Genomic DNA, 19,993 nt, shown 5'->3' on the forward strand with positions numbered 1-19,993 from the left:
GTTTGCCAAGTACAATGACCACACATTTCTTCTATTTTGAATACACCATCACAACAAACTCTACACTCTTGACAGATGAGACAGACAGATATGATCTTTGAACATGAGTGAGAAAGGCGTTCACACAGACTCCCATCCTCCCTCACATGACTGGAGGATTAAAATTGCGGGGGGGGCGGTGGTGGATGATCAGCTCAGGGGCAGATCAGTGACACTGTTACAGCTATTTTAGGACCTGAAATATTTATATGATCCTATTCCAAACCCTAATACATAAATAATGAACTCAGAACTCTAGACAAAGCAAAACAAAAAAACCACTCTGACAGTGTCCAGGTCTCTCATAAACTCCCCAGAAGTCAAGGAGGTCAAGGCTGGTCTCAAATTTCTGGGCTCAAGCGATCTGCCCACCTCGGCCTCCCAAACCTCTGGGATTATAGGCATAAGCCACCACATACAGCCTAGTAAGTTCTTTTGATATGTTTGGAATGAATGTGTTTCCAAGGATAAAAGCATACAATGACATCTTTCTTACCTGTAACATACCCAAAGAGCAGAGAGAGGGTCCCCAGGCTGGCTAAGCATCCAGAACACTGGGGGAGCTTTAAAAACATAGATATAAATTATTGTGCCTCATCCCTTACTTAACTGAGTGACAATCCCAGGGATGGAAGCACCCAGAGATCTGTCTTTTTAGAACTTTTCCAGCTCTCCAGGTGGTGCTGACAATCAGGCGGATTGAGAGCCAGTGCTGCAGGCAGCTTGTCCCAGACCTCGGGAGCAGGGGAGTCACCCAGGGCTAGGTCAGACTGAAGGTTCTGGTGCACCAGGGGTGGGGAGGGGCTTGAGAGTTGGCCTTTCCAACAAGCTTCCCAGAGGAGCTGGTTTGCTGAACCTCAGACCAGGCTTTGAGGGTGCACAGCACTCTTCCTCTAGGTGTGTATCCACATACCTAGCACCTTTGTTGTTGCATTGCCCCAGGTGTAAAGTGCAGGGTGCCCCCTCTACGCCTTCAGCCCTGCTCTCTCCCCTGCTGACCCCCAAATCTCTGGGGCTTGGACTTGTCTTTATAAAGAGAGCTCTCAGCTCAGGGGTGGGCCCTTCCCGCTGGCCCCTTCTTCCCAAGGCCCAGCATCAGCAGCAGCTGCTCGAGCAATTCATCCTGAGGGGTCTATGTGGTGTGAAAGGCTGAGGGAGACTGTTCTGTTTATTGTCAAGGGCTAGGAAACCAAGCCTGGAAACAAAGTCTGGTATTGCTCAACCCAGTGGATGAGCGACAAGATAGGGCAGGGTGCGGAGGAGACTCCCACACACAGCAGGATGGAGTGAGCACCAATTCTTCCTTCTAACACTGGCACCAAAGAGAGACTGCTGTCCCTTCCCATAAAGGCAGTGGATAAATAGAAGCATCGCTTGGTGTGCCAGCTCCTTTGGGGCAGAAGAACAAGAGAAGCCCCATCCCAAGCACAGTGGATGCTGAAGGGGGTCCTGGGCTCCCCAGGTCCTGGGCTTTTCTTGACTCTCAATATTAAGTTTGTTGATTGAATATAGTTGGTTAATGCGGACCCCAAGGCAAGGAAAAGACACAGGCCAAGAACCGGGGGCTTCAGTCAGCTGTGAAAAGTCAGGAAGAGCATTTCTTTTTCTTTTTTTTTTTTTTGAGACGGAGTCTCGCTCTGTCACCTAGGCTGGAGTGCAGTGGCGCGATATCGGCGCACTGCAAGCTCCGCCTCCGGGGTTCACGCCATTCTCCTGCCTCAGCCTGCGGAGTAGCTGGGACTACAGGCGCCCGCCACCACGCCCGGCTAATTTTTTGTATTTTTAGTAGAGATGGGGTTTCACCGTGTTAGCCAGGATGGTCTCGATCTCCTGACCTCATGATCTGCCCGCCTCGGCCTCTCAAAGTGCTGGGATTACAGGCGTGAACTACCGCGCCCGGCCAAGAAGAGCATTTCTAATATCCAAATGCAAACGTCTGCCACCCCGGGCTTCTCCCCTCTGGAAACTGCACTGCAGGGCACAGCAGGTCCCAGGTTTGCCTTTCCTAATTCCCTGCACCACCCAGCTCCCGCCTCCCTCACTGTGCGGGATGAGAGGTCCACACAGATAGTTCTTTCTCACCTTCGAAATGGCAGTGGGGGCTGCAGCCTGGGAGCTGAGGCCATCCCAAGCTGGTGAGACCCCCACCAGGGGCCCTGGGTGCCTGCCGGCCACAGGCTGAGCCATCCAGGCTATGCACAGCCACGCCTCAGCCACCAGGATTTCCTTCCTGTGGAACTGGGCCTTCCATCCAGAGAGCCTTGCAGCAGAGAGCAGAAATGGGCTTTCTCTCTGCTGCTGTAGGAAAGCCATGGCAGGAAGGTGGTACCAACAACACACAGCTGCCTGTCCCACGTGGGGTCCCGTACCTCCTGCCTCCCGGCTTTCCTGCCCCTTTCCTTTGTAAGTGTGCTCTTTGATTAAGTGTCCTCTTTTTAATTGTGTCCAAATGTTCACACTGTCTCAAGTGATGCTGGAGCCACGGCCTGGGGCCACTGCAGGTCCTTCCTCTGGAGCAAAGGGTCTTTGTCACAGTGTTTCTCTAAAAGCATATCCATCCTGAGTGACACTTCTTTTAGAAACAGATAGAATTGGTGAAAAAAGGGTTGAGCATTCGGAAATGTCTCTGGATTTCAAAGAAGTTGGCCACTATATATGAGGAATTGGGGGTGAGTAACGGCTCTTTAAGTAAATGAGGACAGGCCAGGCATGGTGGCTCATGCCTGTAATCCCAAGACTTTGGGAGGCCGAGACAGTTGGATCACTTGAGGTCAAGAGTTTGAGACCAGCCTGGCCAAGATGGTGAAACCCCATCTCTACTAAAAATACAAAAATTAGCTGGGCATGGTGGCGTGCACCTGTAATCCCAGCTACTCAGGAGGCTGAGGCAGGAGAATTGCTTGAACCCAGGAGATGGAGGTTGCAGTGAGCCGAGATTACACCACTGCACTCCAGCCTGGGTGACAGAGCAAGATTCCATCTCAAAAAAAAGTAAATGAGCACAAAATCCCAAAGGCTAGAGCCACTGCCCAGAGCAGGTTCAGGATCGAAGTGCCCCTGTGGTTCCCCTCCCACCTGAATGCTCTATTTTAAAATGAAGGTCCAGGACAAGGGGAGAGCATGTCATTACTAAAGTTCAGTGTTAGAGACATTCTTCCACCGATGACAGCCATGATGGGCCACCTGAGCTTTCTTTGGCTTTCCCTGCCATCTGCATGGTCTTCCATTGCACTTGAACGAGGAGTCCTGAGGGTCCGAGTAACTTGCAGGGATTGCTGTGCTGCCAGGAGCGAGTGAAAGAAGAGGCGAGAGCAGCTGCCTCAGCTAAAAAGAAAGCCAGAGGAGAGGGTGGGTATTTAGGGAGCGGGGATTTTTAATTTCAAGTGAATTCTGTAATTAAGGACAAGGGGTGGTGGCGGTGGGGCTCGGGGCTGGGTGCTCTGGCACTGTCCCTAAAGGCAATCACAGTGATGGCTTTGCTCCCGTGCTGCCATCCCTCCTCCCTCTCAGCAACAGGAAGAATGTGTGCTTTTGAAGTACATGGTGCAGCAGGCCTAGGATGCCACATTTCACACAAGCTTCAGGTGACCCCAGTGCTGCTGGTGCATGGACCACGCTGTGAGTAGCAAGGTCACAAACTCCCCTGAGGGAGGGGAGTAGCTGGGCTGGGTTTCTGAGAGACCCTATTACGACTGGACTACTTTGAACCTCCCTTCTTGAGAACCCAAAACAGCTGCTGGGTGTGCTGAAGCCATATTCACCCCACCACAAAGAGGATGGTCAGCACCTTTCTCCACACAATGGTATAAGGTTTTGTTTTCATATAAAACCTCAACAGATGAATGGGGCCACTCTCAATCATTTTCAGAAAGAAAGGCTCAAATACCAACTATTTTTTTTTTATGGAGTCTTGCTCTGTCACCCAGGCTGGAGTGCAGTGGCACAATCTCCACTCACTGCAACTTCTGACTCCCGAGTTCAAGCAATCCACTCGCCTCAGCCTCCCGAGTAGCTGGGACTACAGGTGTGCGCCACGCCTGGCTAATTTTTGTACTTTTAGTAGAGATGGGTTTCACCATGTTGGCCAGGCTGGTCTCAAACTACCCTGACCTGAAGTGATCCACCTGCCTCTGCCTCCCAAAGTGCTGGGATTACAGGTGTGAGCCACCGTACCCAGCCCCCAAATACCAACTATTCTTTAAAAAAAAATTATGATTATGTTGGAGGCACAGTGGCTCATGCTGTAATTTCAATACTTTGGGAGGCCAAGGCAGGCAAATTGCTTGAACCCCAGTGTTGGAGACCAGCCTGGGAAACATGGCGAAACCCTGCCTCTACAAAAAGTTTTTAAAAAATCAGCCGGGCATAATGGCATTCATCTATAGTCCCAGCTACTCAGGAAGCTGAGGTGGGAGGATTGCTTGAGCCCAGGAGATTGAGGCTGCAGTGAGCTGTGATGGCACCACTGCACTCCAGCCTGGGTGACAGAGTGAGACCCTGTCTCAAAAAAAAAAATATATATATATATACATATATATATATAGTATATATATTATGTTGGGAGAGACGTCCCTCATAATTAAACTAGGCTAATACAGATGATTTTATTTAACAGTTGAAATGGTTCTGTTACCTGGGAGCTTGTTTTATATTTAGTTGATCTTGGAGGATCCATCATGAACCCCCCAGAAGTGCCCACAGTTACGTGTTCCATGAGTGCTTGATGGAAAACCATGTATTTCTAAGGCTCTGGTGGCAGGTAGCAGTTATGCGATGGCAAGAGGAAAATCCATTTAGTAGAGTTGTCCAAAAGTGCAATGGCCTGGCTCGGTAAGCTGTAAATTCTCTGTTCCTGTGAGGGGTAGAAAGTAAGGATGGAAAAGGAAGGAATATGCCAGACAGGGGTTGAACCAGACGGGCTTCTTCCAGCTGTCAGCTTCGTGACTACGGGTACAGTCCACGTCTCCAGGATCCACCTGGGATGCCTCTGATAATGTAACCACATACCCCCATTTTTCTTGGGCAGTTTATTCCAACAAGTGAGCTATGGTGCAGGCATTGAGCCATGCAGTATCTGTTTGACTTGCAGGGCCTTAGGTCAGCTTGGTGGAGTTCTCTGGGTCCCTGTAGAGAATCATCCAACCCAGGGATGGCCTGTAGGGTCCCACCCCACCCCTAAAGCACTTACATTCACACAAAATCCTGGAGCTGAATGTTCTCAGCAGGCTTATTCCTCGTAGCCAAAAGCCAGAAACAAATGCAGAGGTTCTTCAAGGAGCGAGTGGCGAAACAGTTGGGGTCATTGTGGAAATGGAGGGAAGCCTTTGGAGAGATGTATTGGAAGAATGAACAGGACTCGGTAATGGATTGTTTATGATGTGGGGGGATACAGGCTGAAGAAACTCTCCTAGAGTCTGGAATGGAGTCCCTAGGTGGGCCGTCACACCATTTATTTAGACAGTAAGTCTGGGTCACAGCCAAGTCAAGGAAGATGACCTAGACTATAGAGTGGGATCAGTTTTAATCTGTAATGTCAAAGAGGCATTTCAGTCTGGAAATCAGCTAGGCAGCTGTACATATAATTCTGAGTGGAGATAAAATCTGGAGGTTGTAAGAATAGAGTTAATAATTAGTGCCTTAAATATCAATTTGGTCACCCAGAGGGCTTGGGGTTCTTTTTTTCTGGCATACCAGTAAAAGAATAACAGAGTCCAGGGGTGAGTTATGACACACTTCAGATTTTAAATCCCAAGCAGGGGTTGTGAGCGTGCTGGCAAACCTTGGGAAGGAGCATCCAGAAAGGCAGGATGAGAAGGAGAAGCATCGGCGTCAGGAGCCAGGAGCAAGATGGACCCCAGAAACAAAAGGAGTCACTTACCTGGACTGCTCCTTGGACATGGTAAATGGAAAGTGGCCATTAGATTTTCCATCATGGAACTGTCAAAAGACAAAAGTACAACAGATTTAGTTTAAAGATCCTAATTGGCTTTATTTGCTATTCTAGAATCAGGCAACACTTCATTCCATGAAACAGACTGAGTGTTTCTCCGAGCAGAGTGGGGGAGATGTGCTTTATGGATAGAAAAGGCTGAAGCAGAAACAGAGAACAAAGCATAGACTGGTTGCAAAGTGACTTTCCTTGTAAACATTAAAGCAGAGGGGAGGGACTGCTTATCATTCTGGCTAAACCTGGCCTGTTGGGGATTTGCCTTTTATCTCTCTGTGTCCTGACTTCTCAGAAGGTCAGATCAACAACTTAGTTTTGGTTTGGAAAAGTGGAACTTTAGCACAAGGAACTCCATTCCAGTCTGGTCTTGTTACTGAACTGAACCTGCGTCTGCTTGCCCCGTGTGGTAAAACCAAACACCCACACCGAGGTTTGCAGCAGGAGAAAGGAGGGTGTTAACTTGCAGGACACCAACCAAGGGATTTTAAAGGCAGGGGAACAATTCAGGAAAGCAGAAGTTACAGGGAAACCATAAATCAATACAGAGGGTATACATTGGTTTGGCCCAAAAAGGCGGAAGCTCTTGAAGCAAGGGGCTTACAGGTCAGAGGCGGCTTCAGGATTCTTTGATTGCAATTGGTTAAGGAAGCCAGGCTTTGTCTAAAAACTTGGAGTCAGCAGAAAGGAATGTTAAGGTCTGGCCTATGGGCATGACTCTCTCCACGCCCCTGAGAAAGAAATTTACAACAAAGAGCAGCCGTCAGAGTGCAGGCCTCAGCTCCCCGACATCTGAGGTCTCTGTGATGATGGTCAGTGTTTTCCATCTGAGGTGGGTCCGGGTTTCTGAAAAACCATTCAGGGACATATGCTAAGATGTAATCTTTAGTTTCAATAGGGGACCAAACACCTTGTCGCTCTGACTTACTTGAGTGGCTGTTACTTGAAGCTATTATTCCCTTGTTGCTTATCCGGTGGCTCATTTACTTCTCAAGGCCAGCTAGGTACCTGGAATTTCCCTTGAAGGAAATCAAGATTTTCCTTTGTTTCCATGCTTGGAGGAGGCCCAGCAGGCCTCTAATAGGGGTCCATGCTCCATCTCAGTCTGTTGGGCCTAGTGCAGAAGTTCAGTCCAAACCAATGGCCTCCTGTAAATGTATTTTACAGAAGTCAGCAGTGTCCACAGCAAGGGAGAGTTTCTTGAGCAACCTGCTGGGGGACATAAGAGTGATATAAAGAGTGAATGTCAGGTGAAAACAATGAAAAGATGAGGACTGACAAGTATTTACAGAGGGTTAACTCTGAAGTGGTTCCAACAAACTGGGATCTTAAAAAGCAGGTAGTGGAGGGAAAAATGGCTTCTCCTTCCACTTCTAGGTTCTTTGGCTGGGCTAGGAATTAAATTGACATAAGAAAGGCTAATAGGAGAATAACCATTTTAATTACATCTATATGCACAGGAGTCCCCCAAACTATAGACCAGGAGAAGGGCCAGATGAATGAAGCTTAGATAGTGTCCTGAGTTACAGAAAGGAACAAGGGCTTGGGGCTCGTTGGGAATGGGCACAAGTTCTGGGAGGGTGAGGGGAGGCAATGTCTGGTGAATAAAAGGTGTCTGGTTCTGCAGAGAAAAGTCTCTGGGGGTGATAGAAGTTGTCTGGAATCAGCCCTCTTCCTGATACAGATACTTTACTAATGTAGATTTATTTTATAGTTATAAATTTCTTTTACAACAGGGCAGTTTTTCAGAGCTACTCCTGTGTCTGCAATTTCTTAGAGTAACAAGATCAAAATTTGCCTAAGAAGTATATTTTGTGTCCACATATCTGGTTTTGTACTGTCATATTTTGGGGTGGTGTGTCCTGAGCCCCACCAGCAAGGGCCATGTTATAGGAATACAATTTTTAATTAACTTTTTAGAGTTGTTTTGAATTCACAGCTGAAGGGGCTTAGAATATGCCATCCCAAAATATGCCACTCTGACATAAAGATTATTTTCAGCTGAAGACAACTGAGACCAAGTAGACACAGGACAAACTCTCTGCCCTGCCCCCATCTACCAGAAGGGCAGGATAGCTCTTACCAGCCCAGAGATGGCACCAGAAAAATCAACATCACAAGCACGCCAAATCAGCCTTATCTGTCAGCTTCCCCCATATATCTACCTTCCCACAACTTGTTATCCAAAGAAGCTCAAGGTCCCCTTCCTTTGTCTTTCCACCTCTCTACAAATACATTGCTCTCTCATTAGGGTGCTAATAAGCACAAGTTCTAACCACCTTTTTGAGTTATTACTTATCACTGAGCTCTCCCATGTGTATTTGTGATGCACGAATTAATAAATGTGTTGTTTTCTCTTGTTAACCTGGCTTTCATTGGTCTAAATTTGTAGGGCCAAGACAATAAACCTAAGATGGGTGGAGGGAAGATTTTTTCTACACCTACACAGCAAAATTGAGCTGAGTGTGCAGAGAGCTCTCATATGCACCCCTCACCAGCCCCACACGTGTGCGCACACACACACACGCACAGCCTGCCCTACTGTCCATGTCCTGCACCAGCAGGGCGCATTTGTTACTACTGCTAAACGCACACCAACACATCATTATCACCCAAAGTCTGTGATTCACATTAGGGTCACTCTTGGTGTTGCACTGTCAGTGAAAAGAGCCAAACTCTGTAAAATATTTGAAGAGATTTATTCTGAGCCAAATGTAAGTGACCCAAGGTACAGTCTCAAGAGGCCCTGAGAACATGTGCCCAAAGCGGTTGTTTTACAGTTTGGTTTTATGCATTTTAAGGAGACATGAGACATTAATCAGTACATGTGAGATGTACTGATTCAGTCCAGAAAGGTGGGACAGCTCGAAGGGGGTCGGTGGGAGGAAGGCTTCCAGGTCATAGGTGGATTCAAAGATTTTCTGATTGGCAATTGATTGAAACAGTTATTATCTAAAAACCTGCAATCAATACAAAGGAGTATCTGGGTCAAGATAAGGGGTTGTGGAGACCAAGGTTCTTACCATGTAGATGAAGTCTCATGGGGGTCGCCCTTAGAGACAATAGATGGCCAATGTTTCCTATTTAGACTTTTAAAAGGTGCTAGACTTTCAGCCAATCTCTAGAGGACTGGGAGGGCCCGGAAGGGAAAAGAGCTAGTTATGGTAATAGAGATTCTTTACAGATGCAAATTTTCCCCACAAGAGATAGCGTTGCAGGGCCATTTCAAAATATGCAAAAAAAAAACCACCTATTTTGGGGTAAAATATTTTTATTTCATTCTTTATCTGTCATAGGATGTTATACTAGAGTCAGGTAGGAAAGTAAGCTGTGTTATATATGAGGTTAAATAAAGCTCATCTGTTGAGATGTTAGTTTATAGGGCCTGACTCCCCAGGCCCCTTAGATAGGAATTTGGGCAAGAGAGAAAAAATGTCAGTTTAGTCCTCAGTACATTCTGTGGGTTTGAACAGATGTCTAATGCCATATCCACCACTGTCATATCATACAGAGTAGTTTCACAGTCCTGCAAATCCCCTGTGCTCTGCCTGTTCATCCCTCTCTCCCCCAACCCTTGCCAACCACTGCTCTTTTTACTGTCTCCATGGTTTTGCCTTTTCCAGAATGTGACACAGTTGGAATCTTACAGTATGCAGCCTTTTCAGATCAGTTTCTTTCAGTTAGTAATATGCATTTAAGGTTCTTTCATGCAGCTCAATAGTGTTTGGCAGAGACTCAAAGGCAGGGAGAGGAATGGGAAATCTGTGTGGTGGAAAAGGGGAAGAGGAGTCCCGATGGGGTTGCCAGCTGCTTGAGGAAGCCAGAGGTGGCTGCTAGTGAAGTGGCCTCATTGTCTGGGGTGACACCCAAGGTTCATTGTCTCACAGCCACAGAGATCAAGGATGCGGACACACAAAGGGTAAGGTTAAGAGTGGAAATTTAATAGCTGAAAGAAAAAGAATAGCTCTCTGTTACAGAGAGGGGTCCCAGAAAAATAGGTTGCTGATGCACAGTGAAATGCAAAGATTTTTATAGATGAGCTAGCAGGGAGCAGTGTCTGATCTACATCGGGTGCGAAAAAAGTTAGGACCAGGTGTGCCATCTGCATAGGGCACGAATCTCTGGACGCCCCCACACCAATCTTTTATTACGCACGTGGGTAGCTACTCTATGTTGCTTATGTCTTTCTTGCGGTGCGTGTGTTAACAACAACAAAAAAACATTAGGGAAGGTGAATCCCCCATGGTGGACATGCCTGGCCCCAGGTAGTCCCTTTTATCAATGCACCTGCAGGCCTCCCACCAGGCAAGATTCCAGCTTCCTTATCTATGTTTGCAGCTCAATCTTTCAGGCTTCTCTTTGTTAGAAAGAAATGATTTCTTGGGCTGTTTTTTATTAGAAGTTCTGCCAAGGACTCTTTTGCCCTATCTGCCTAAACAATTTATTTCCATCTCCTGTATCACTGGAAGAGGGGATCCTACCTGACTGGTAAGAGGGTGCCTATTTGGTTCTCCCTGTTGGTCCTAAGTTGGAAGCAAGGGCAAAAAGGAGGGAAGCCATCAGTGCAGTCCTGACCATTAGGGTTGCTGTATGCAGTTTCCAGCTGGTTGCTTCGCAGACTGTGGGTCAAAGCATCACCAGGCTCTTGGGTGGATTTTTTAAATCCCACGGACTGAAACCCTTCTTTATTATCTCCAGTCACTTGAACACCTTTCTTTGATACAGACAGTTTATTCAGTGTTGTTATTTAAATAAAAAAAAAAACAGCCGTTACTATTATTACTACTACTACAATTACTATTTATAATAATGGTAATAATTACAGTAATGATGAATCCCAGCAAGGACCAAATAATTAGAATTACTGATTTAATATTTATACATAAATATTTACTAAAATATATAATCTATATATTACATATATTTATACTATGACATTTATAGTATCTACATAAGTATATATTATTTGCGTATTTATCACAATTTATATTTATAAATTACATAATAAAAAGAAGAATATTATTACTACTACTACTGTAAGCCTCAGGACTCCCCCCCGCCCCCTACCATAACCGGATATCCCCTTTAACCATCCGGCCCCCCAGTCCCACGTTGCCCCTGCTGGTCGAGCTTGCTATATATAAAGGTGGCTGCCAGGTGTTGTCAGACAACCAGCCTGAAAGCCAGCTGGACGGATCCGGATCGCCGGCGGGTGGGTAGGATGCCAGGCCTCGTCCGGGTCCACCTAGGGTCGCATTCCCACCTCGGGGCTCCCTGGCAGGCATGAGTGGAACCGTGAGATCCCTGGCAGCCAAAAGAAGTCTTGGAAATTTTGTGGGGGGAGCGTCCTGGGCCAGGGACAGCTGCCGGGCAGGGGACAGACTCCCCAGCGCCTCCCGGGCCAGCTCCCCACCCAGAGTGGACTTCAAAATTCACTGGGGTCGGCCTGCCTCAGCCTCCCCAGGAGCATTTAGAAATTTCCGCAGACCGAAAGCCCCTCCTGCGTCCTCTTCAGAACTATAACTGTTTATGTCTAATCACTATTTATATAGATTTATTATTTATAAAGTATAATTTATACTTATAATTCTATAAATGTATATTATTTATATTGACATAGTTTTTGAATGTAAATAAATTATTATTTGTTTATAATACTTGCTTATAACAATTACTATTGCTATATAAACCTCAGGTTCCCCCATCCCCCTACCCTTACCCTCCCCTCCTCACCTCCGCACAGGCCTCCCCCCACGCCCTTCTCCCCTCGCCTTGCCCCCTTCTCCTCTCCCAAATTCTAGTTGCCCATCTGCTGGGTTGGGCTGCTGGTCAATCTGATCAACTTTCTGAGGCCACATCAAAACTGCAGAAATGAGGCTGATCGACCCAGCAACTGTAACAAAGATCATCCATGGGACATCTGGTCGCCCCTCTATCTCGGAGCCAGAGGCTGTACGCTCTTCCCCTGTGGGGAGAGTGGGGCCCCAAAGTCCAACCACAAGATCCCATTATGCGGGCCAAGGCTAAATCCACTGCGCCTTCCCCGTTTTTCTCGTACTGCCCAAGCCAGTCTCCACCTCCAAGACTCGGAAAAAGGTGTGAAGCTCAAGTCGGATGACCACCACCCACGCGTGGCCACGGACGGGCCCATGTTACCCTTCGCAGTCCTCCTGGAACAGCCGGGCCGGTCCTCACCTCAGGGGCGGGGCTTGGAGAGCATGGGTGTAATGGAAGGCCTGAGCACCGGGCCCCAAGCCAGTCGGCGTCCGGGCGGAGTACCCCATCCCCCGTTCGCACTCTCGGGAGGCCCAGCGATTCCCGCGTGTACTAGTTGACCCGCTCAGGCCACAACACTCCGAACTCAAGAGCGTGCCTCCAACGCTGACCCGCAGGTTTAATCTCCGAAGAAAGGACGAAGAGTACACCCAACAAAGCCGGGCTCATCCTGCCAGCGCTGCCAGTCCCCTGGAACTCTGCACCGCGCCCTGTGGCCAAATCCCCTTTCTTGCCGGCTTCGCCAGACCGCCGGAGAGAAAACCTTAGTGCAGCCAGGTGGCGCCCGACAGCCGGCGCCAGCGGCCGCGGATCGCAGTCGCATCACCGGCGGGCGAGGCCTCTCTTACTCCCTGACCAACTGGGATCGCGTTTCTCGGCCGGGGGCGGGTAGAGGAGCTCCCAGTCGGCACCGCCTGGAATGGCGCGACCCCGCAGCCAAAGGAGACTTGAAAATTTTTCCTAACCACCGTTCCGCTCCGAGGGACTGCTACCCGCGAGGACAAACAGCCCACGCGGCTCCGGGCCGGGCGACCTTCGCGGGAACGTTTCCGGAGACCCTCGCAGGCCGGTGCCCTGCCTCGGCTTCCCAGCGCCGAGCGGGGTCCCGGGCTCCTCGCGAATTAGAAAGTTTTGCGGGGCTCTGGCGGCGGGAGAGACCGTGAAGTTGAAACCGTGAAAGGGAGAACATGGGTGAATCGCTTTTATTCTGTCTTTTCGGAATGGGGAAGCCTTTCTAAAGCATAAAATAAACCCAGAAGCCAACAAGGAAATGATTGATCAGCTTGACAACATAAAGTTTGAACAAAATACACAAGCAAAGTCAAAGGATAACAAATGAGTGTGGGGATCGCTTATGCATAAGATAAGAATATTGATTTCATTCACAGTAGCCAAGATACGGAAGCAACCTAGCCAAGATACGGAAGAGTCTACCAGTGGGTGAACGGATAAAGAAAATGTGGTGTATGTACACCACGGGGTACTGTCCCGCCTTTGAATAAAAGGAAATACTGCCATTGACGACAACATGGATGAACATGGAGGCCATTGTACTACGCAGAGTAAGCCAGGCACAGAAACAAATACCACCTGGTCTCTTCTGTATGTGGAATCTGAAAATAGCTGAACTCATAGAAACGGAGAGTAGAACGGTGGCTACTTGAGGCCGGGGGAAGGGCAGGAGGGGGAGATGTTGGTCAAAGGGTACAAGGATTCAGTTAGACAAGAGGAATACGTTTTAATGATCCACATGACACGGTGACTGTAGTTAATGCATTTTATATGTCAAAATTCCTTAAATAGTAGATTTAAATATTCTCACCACAAAAAAATAGATGTGTTCGTGATGGATATCTTAATTAGCTTAAAGTAATTGTTCCACCAATGTGTACATATATCAAAACATCACATTGTATCGCATGAATATATACAATTATGATTTGTCAATTAAAAATAAACTTTAAAAAATCTTTTAAAAATATTTCAGCTTTATTTACTATAATAACAAAAAAACTGGGGTGGGGGATAATAGCCATTGATTAAGAGGGGTCGGGTTAAATAAACTCCAGTACATCCACACCGTCCACACCGTACACTATGTGAATTTGTTTTGTTTGTTTTAGATGAGATAAATGTTGATGATGAAATGTTAAATGAAGAGTTTAAAACAAGTATTAAGTTACCCCTATTTCAACACATTAAATAGCTAGTAAAGACCGTGTGGTATGGACAGAGGGAGATGATCTACAGAACAGAAAAGAGACCAAAACAAATGCACCCAGCTGGTTTTTGACAAGCATGCAAAAGCACCTCATGGGAGGAAAGGTAGCCTCTCCTTCAAATGGGAGTAGGGCAATTGCACATCACAAGCACAGCAAACAAGCAGGCAAACCAAAACCCTTGACCTAGATACTGTCAACTTTAGAATCCTAATCCCGCACCAAATGAATGGACCCCCTCTTGGCCAAGGGGACCTCAGGAAAATCTTAAAAGTTTAGTTCTAGTCATGATGGGGTGGGACGTCAAACACGCCTCATTATACCCCCTGCCTTTTGGGGTTTAGACCAGCATTAATGTTAACATAGAGATCAGAAGACTGACAGAACAGACTCTGTGGCAATAAAATACCAAATTATAAACAGAACCTAAGGCCATGCCAGGCAAGGGTTAAGTCACTGAGCCTACGCCTAAAGAATAAACTGTGTTCTAAGGACCTCAAGACTTTTCTTTTTCTCTAGCAGCCAAACAACCACTGGCCTCGAGACAGACAAGATTAAAACAATCTCCAGCTCCACTACCCACTGACTTACTGAACCCCTGCTCTACCAGCCATAACTTCCTGATAAGACCACCAACCATGGATTGTCTCTGGCTGGTTTACAGAGGCTGCACACTTGTGTGGCTTCATGCCCTGAAAAGACCTGTTGACATATAAGACCTAACTATAATACATTTAAATGTTAAGTCTCCACCCCAAAGTGAACATAGGTCATATGCTACATGCATGTCTGTTCAATATGCATGTGTCAGGACCACCTTCATGAATATTCATAGCCCCTCCTATAACCTGTTCAATATGTATGTTTAGCCAACCTGCCCAGCATAAAGCTCCTACCCTAACCCCTCCTCCTTCGAAGTGCCTGTTTCTGGTCCCTTGGCTGGGATGGCCACCTTGAAGGCTGTAATCCTTATGAGAAATAAAGTCTCCTCACCTTTCTAAATGGATAATTGTGGGGGTTTTACCCTCACACCTCATACAGACATTAACTCCAAATGGATCGCATATTTCAATGTAAAATGTAAAACTATAAAATTTTAGGAAAAAAAATTCTTAGAGATAATTGAGATCTAGGCTAAAAAAGGAGACTTTATACTTGACATCAAAAGCATGATTCATAAAGAGAGATGGATAAATTGGAAGTCATCAAAATTAAAACCCCAGGCTCTGTGAAAGGTCCTCTTTTTTTTCTTTTCTTTTTTTTTTTTTTTTTTTCCCGAGACAGAGTCTGGCTCTGTCACCCAGGCTGGAGTGCAGTGGTGCAATCTCAGTTCAGTGCAACCTCCTGCTCCCAAGTTCAAGCGATTCTCCTGCCTCAGCCTCCCAAGTAGCTGGGACTACAGGTGCGTGCCACCACTCCCAGCTAATTTTTGTATTTTTGGTATGGACAGGGTTTCACCATATTGGTCAGGCTGGTCTTGAACCCCTGACCTCGTGATCTTTCTGCCTTGGCCTCCCAAAGTGCTGGGATTACAGGCATGAGCCACCACACCCAGCTAAGAAGTCGTTTTAAAAGGAGGAAAACAAATTATAGATGAGAAGAATATATTTACAAACCACATATTCTACAGGAATGTGTAAAAAAAAAAAAAAAAAAACTCAAAATGCAACAGTATTTTTCTTCAAAATCCAATTACAAAATTGACGAAAGACATGTTAAAGTATGCCCCCTGCAGAAAGACAAAATGACTCCCAGGAGACTAACTGAGGTGCTCAAAGTTAAAATGGAACCAGGCAGCCGTAGCCGGGTGACAGAGCCTTCATGTACTCTGTGTTCTCAGAAAGATGTTACAAAAGTATCACAAGACCTCCCTTTCACAACCAAACCAAACCAGTTCCTGTTGTCAGTGCCAAGATAACTGTAGCCTGAGCACCGCTTCCCTGGACCCCTGACAGCCATTTCTAAGAAATTCCTGACAGTCTTCTGCTTAAGGCTTAAAGAATAACAAGTCAGAACTCCCCTGCCCCAGCCAATCAGGACTCAACTGCATCAATCAATCAGGGTTCACCTGTATCGACTAATGAGGATTCAGCTACATCCACCAATCAGGACAGCACGAGTTTCAGTCCTTCATTTACATAAATGAAAGTAGTTGGAAACCTGGAGAGAAACTTTTACCGTAGAACCCAAACTCTTTCTTAGTTTTCTAGAACTTACTTTCTTTTTACACTGAAGGCTGCAAATTCCCCATTTCAAACTGTTCACTGAAATAAAGTCACTTTCCACATTCCTTTTCAAAAAACTTAGTTCACAGACATGAACTAGCATTTCACTGAGCAGGATGTACAGATGGCAACTCGGCACATGAGAAGACGTTAGCCTTTTGTGTGAGTGTAAATTAAAATCACGGTGAGACATCATGACACATCCATCAAATGCCTTCAACAAAATATAGGAACAGCATCAAATGCGAGCAAGGCTGTGGAGGAATGGGCTTTCTCACAGATTGCTGGTGGTAAGGTAATATTGTACTGCCACTCTGGAAAACAGTGTGGCAGTTTCAACAAAGAAAACAGCAACAACAAAAATGTGCAAGTGAAGCGTGGCAGAATATGCCACCCCAAAATATGCCACTTTAGCACAAGGGTTATTTTGAGCTAAAGGCACTTTAAAAACAGCAGACACAAGGAAGAGGCCCTGACCTCCCCTTTTTCTTCCTGAAAGTAGGAGGTGAATCTCCCATGAGAAAGGGGCCCTCCTTGTACCAGGAGGAAGGAAGCCATTCTTACCACCAGAGGCAGGGAGTTAGGGCCGAGGGGAATCTGTATGAACAAATCTCGTTAAACTAACCCTCATCTGCCTCGTCACTTCTCCACGATGAACTGCCCTATCCCAGACCCCATTGTCTTGCACGTTTTCACAACTTACTCTTTGTCCAACCTAGTATATAAGCGTTCAGGACTAACTGCTTCTTCGGATCTCTTTTTCCTACAGGGTTCCATTTACATGTGCAAATCTGTGTGCTTTTCTCCTGTTAATGTGTTTTATGTCCACTTACCTCTTAGGCGCAGCCAGAGACACTAACAGTAGAGGCAAAGTTTTGCTTCCCCTGCATAAGGACCATGTAACCCAGCAACCAAACCCCTCGGCATTCACCCCAGAGACACGGGAACTTGCTGTGCGTGAAGGGTTGATTCAGCACCTCTGGGGCCGAGGACTCCCCCTGACCTCTGCCTGTGAGGAGTCCCTGGGCTACAGCAGGAATTACAATATTTCCCAGCCTGAAACTCCTCCTTCCTCATCTTCAGTCAACCAGACACCCTTTATGGATGGAAAAATCTCATTCTGTGTTTTTATAACAATAACAAATAATAATGGTAATCATTACAATAATGATGAACAACAGCAACAATAACTATTATTATTATTAACCTCGGAGGATGAAAGGGTAGGGTACAGACCTCCGCACATCCTCTTGGAGAATGACCACCCACTCCTGCTGGGTCCCAGGGTGGGTTGGAGTCAGAGCCCCAGGTTTGCACATGCAACATGCTCTGTGAAGGCAAGGGTCGAGCAGCAGGAGGAAAGGAAAATTGCCCCAAGAGGATGTGGCAGGCAGGTGAGGACCGTGGGAGGGGAAATGGGGGAGGGGCGCGCAGGGAGAGGGACCCAGGTCGGGCACCCGCTGCCTGGTCAGTGAGCTGCCAAAGCTTCCTCCACAAGTGCTGGACTCCTTGTCCATGCCTGCCTACCTGGCCCCAGGCCAGCAAACTGTGGGCACCAGCTTACGGTGCACAGAAGTATGCACTCCGGGGGAATCACACACCTCAATGTTAAACGTAAAAGAGAAAACTTCAGTAGAGAATGCTAAGCGTTTGTGTCCCCTGGAGAAATGTTCTTCAGTGTGGCACAGCAGAAACCCAGGTGGTCGGCAGCCCGGTCTGGTGTGGTGCCAGGGAAGAGCGCTGACTTGTTAGAGCAGCCAGGAATTCTGCCTGCTGCGATCCACCACGGCGGCCTCTGCATCTGCAGGGTAAGGCCTTCAGGTTTAGCACCCCAAACCCAGGCACTTGGAGTCTGTTGGGCCAGTATCGCTGCTCAGGTGCAGATGGGCTGGCTGACTTCACCTGAATTGTAGCTGCCAGCCTTCGTGAGAAATGGTGGCGCTGCTGGGACCGGCCGGCTGGGGCCTCAGGTGCACCATTTCTGCTTGAACATACGTCCCCCAGGCACTTGGGGCCCCTAACCCCCAAAGCGACCACGAGGTGCTGGGCCTCCCTCTGGCTAGGGGGAGCAAGGAGACAGCAAGTGTGGCAGCCAAGACTGGGCCTCAGTGCTCCCAGAGGGTGGGGGTGTGACTGGTGGCATCAGGCCAGGTCCACAGAGAAAGTTTGTAGGACTGGGGCTGGGGGCTAGCCTTGAGTCCGGAGCCACCCACCAGCGGCAAACTGCAGTTTTGCAGAGTTTGACCCTCCAGCACCTCTCCAAAGCAGCTAGGCTGGGACAGGACTGGCAACAGCAGCACCAATGCCTGTGTGTCCTGAGCAGGGGGTGCTGCACTCACAGGCTCCAACCAGCAATGTCATTAACGTTTTTCTCCACTGCCAGGATCATGCAAACCCTACCAGATTCATTCCAATGTTTTTTGAAAAACATACTTGAACACAGAGCCGGGAGTTTTGACAGGTAGGCTTTAGGAGCTTTGTCACCACTGCCAGGACACAGGGATCTCTCAGCAAGGTGCTCAGGGACCTGTGGGGCCCAGAGGCCAGGGGGCTGGGAGGGCCTGGAGTGGCTGGCAGGGAGGCCTCAGAGCCATGCCTTCTCCTCCCCTAGTCACCCCAGCAGACCTTCCCCTGAGAAACAGCAGACCAGGAAGGGGGCATCTGTCATTCTCTGCCTGTCACTTTCTTCTCCACTCCACCACCTATGCATTTAACACAGAAAGTGCATGAGGCCACACCGTCTGCAGTCAGCCACAGCCACTGCTCCATCCAAGGACTCTGCACCGGAGGCCAGCAGGATGCCCTGGGCTTCCTGCAGGGGCTAAGCCGCGCACGGGTCCCAGTGCAGTCAGGGCCCCAAGGCAGTGAGAAAGGTTCAGCCTAGAGGCTGTGGTTAGACATAGGTCCTCGAGGATCCCTTTAAGGTCTCAACCCTAGGATCCCGTGGGCTCTCATTGCTGTGGTTCAAATTTCTCAGTCTCTCCCTTGATTTTGCTGGTTTTGCCTCTTGACAGATTATTTCCTTTTGGGTTTTCTCTACTTCTTTTTTTACAGCCCAGAGGTCCTTTTTGTTTTTGTTTTTTTTAACACCTATTATGCCATGAATTCACAGGGAATAGGTTCCAGCAGCTCAGGCTCCTTCCCATTGGTTCTCACAAAGTGTGCTTCTCTGGGTGGAGCAGGCTGATGCTTCAGTTGAACCCAGGTACATTTCTCTTTGGCTTCTTTCTTTTTCTGATCATTTTCCTTCACGCATTTCAGGAAGCTATCTCGGCTCTTACGGTGCTTACTGCGCTCAATACACACATTAATTCTCCTGGCAAGAATCTTGCCCTTAACTTGTTTGTTTACAACAATGCCAACAGCATGCTGGGTAACACTGTAGACTCTTCCAGTTTTGCCATGGTAGCACTTGTGGGGCATTCCTTTTTGAACAGTACCCATTCCCTTGATGTCTACAATATCACCTTTCTTATAGATGCGCATAAACGTGGCCAAAGGAACGACTCCATGTTTTCTAAAAGGCCTAGAGAACATATATTGGGTGCCTCTCCTCTTTCTCTTTGTGTTCGTCATTTTGGCGAATTACTGGAAGATGGCGTTTCAGCTGAAAGGCGGGTTTTCTCTACTTCTAAAGAATTTTTTGTTGTAATTATTTCAGACACTGCCTGAGGATTGAGATTTTATGGTTTTCAAGAGTTATGGTTTTCAATACATTTTTATGTTTCCTCGTCCTGTTCTCCTAGAAGTTGGCTCTGTGCTGTTAGCTGCCTCCACACATGCCCTTCATT

General features: G+C 47.4%; 1 long non-coding RNA gene across 1 annotated transcript; it reads right to left on the reverse strand.

Annotated features, from left to right (window-relative positions):
• Positions 1 to 1,838: 1,838 nt before the first annotated feature.
• LOC129462053 (uncharacterized) lies at positions 1,839 to 10,175 on the reverse strand. The gene is made up of 4 exons (XR_008650755.2): positions 6,992 to 10,175; positions 5,228 to 5,976; positions 4,673 to 4,891; positions 1,839 to 3,363 (listed from the first exon to the last, which is right to left on the reverse strand). It is a non-coding gene; the product is annotated as an uncharacterized lncRNA (long non-coding RNA).
• Between the last annotated feature and the right edge of the window lie 9,818 nt (positions 10,176 to 19,993).

Source organism: Symphalangus syndactylus, chromosome 14 (assembly GCF_028878055.3).
Source record: "Symphalangus syndactylus isolate Jambi chromosome 14, NHGRI_mSymSyn1-v2.1_pri, whole genome shotgun sequence".
NCBI lineage: Eukaryota > Metazoa > Chordata > Mammalia > Primates > Hylobatidae > Symphalangus > Symphalangus syndactylus.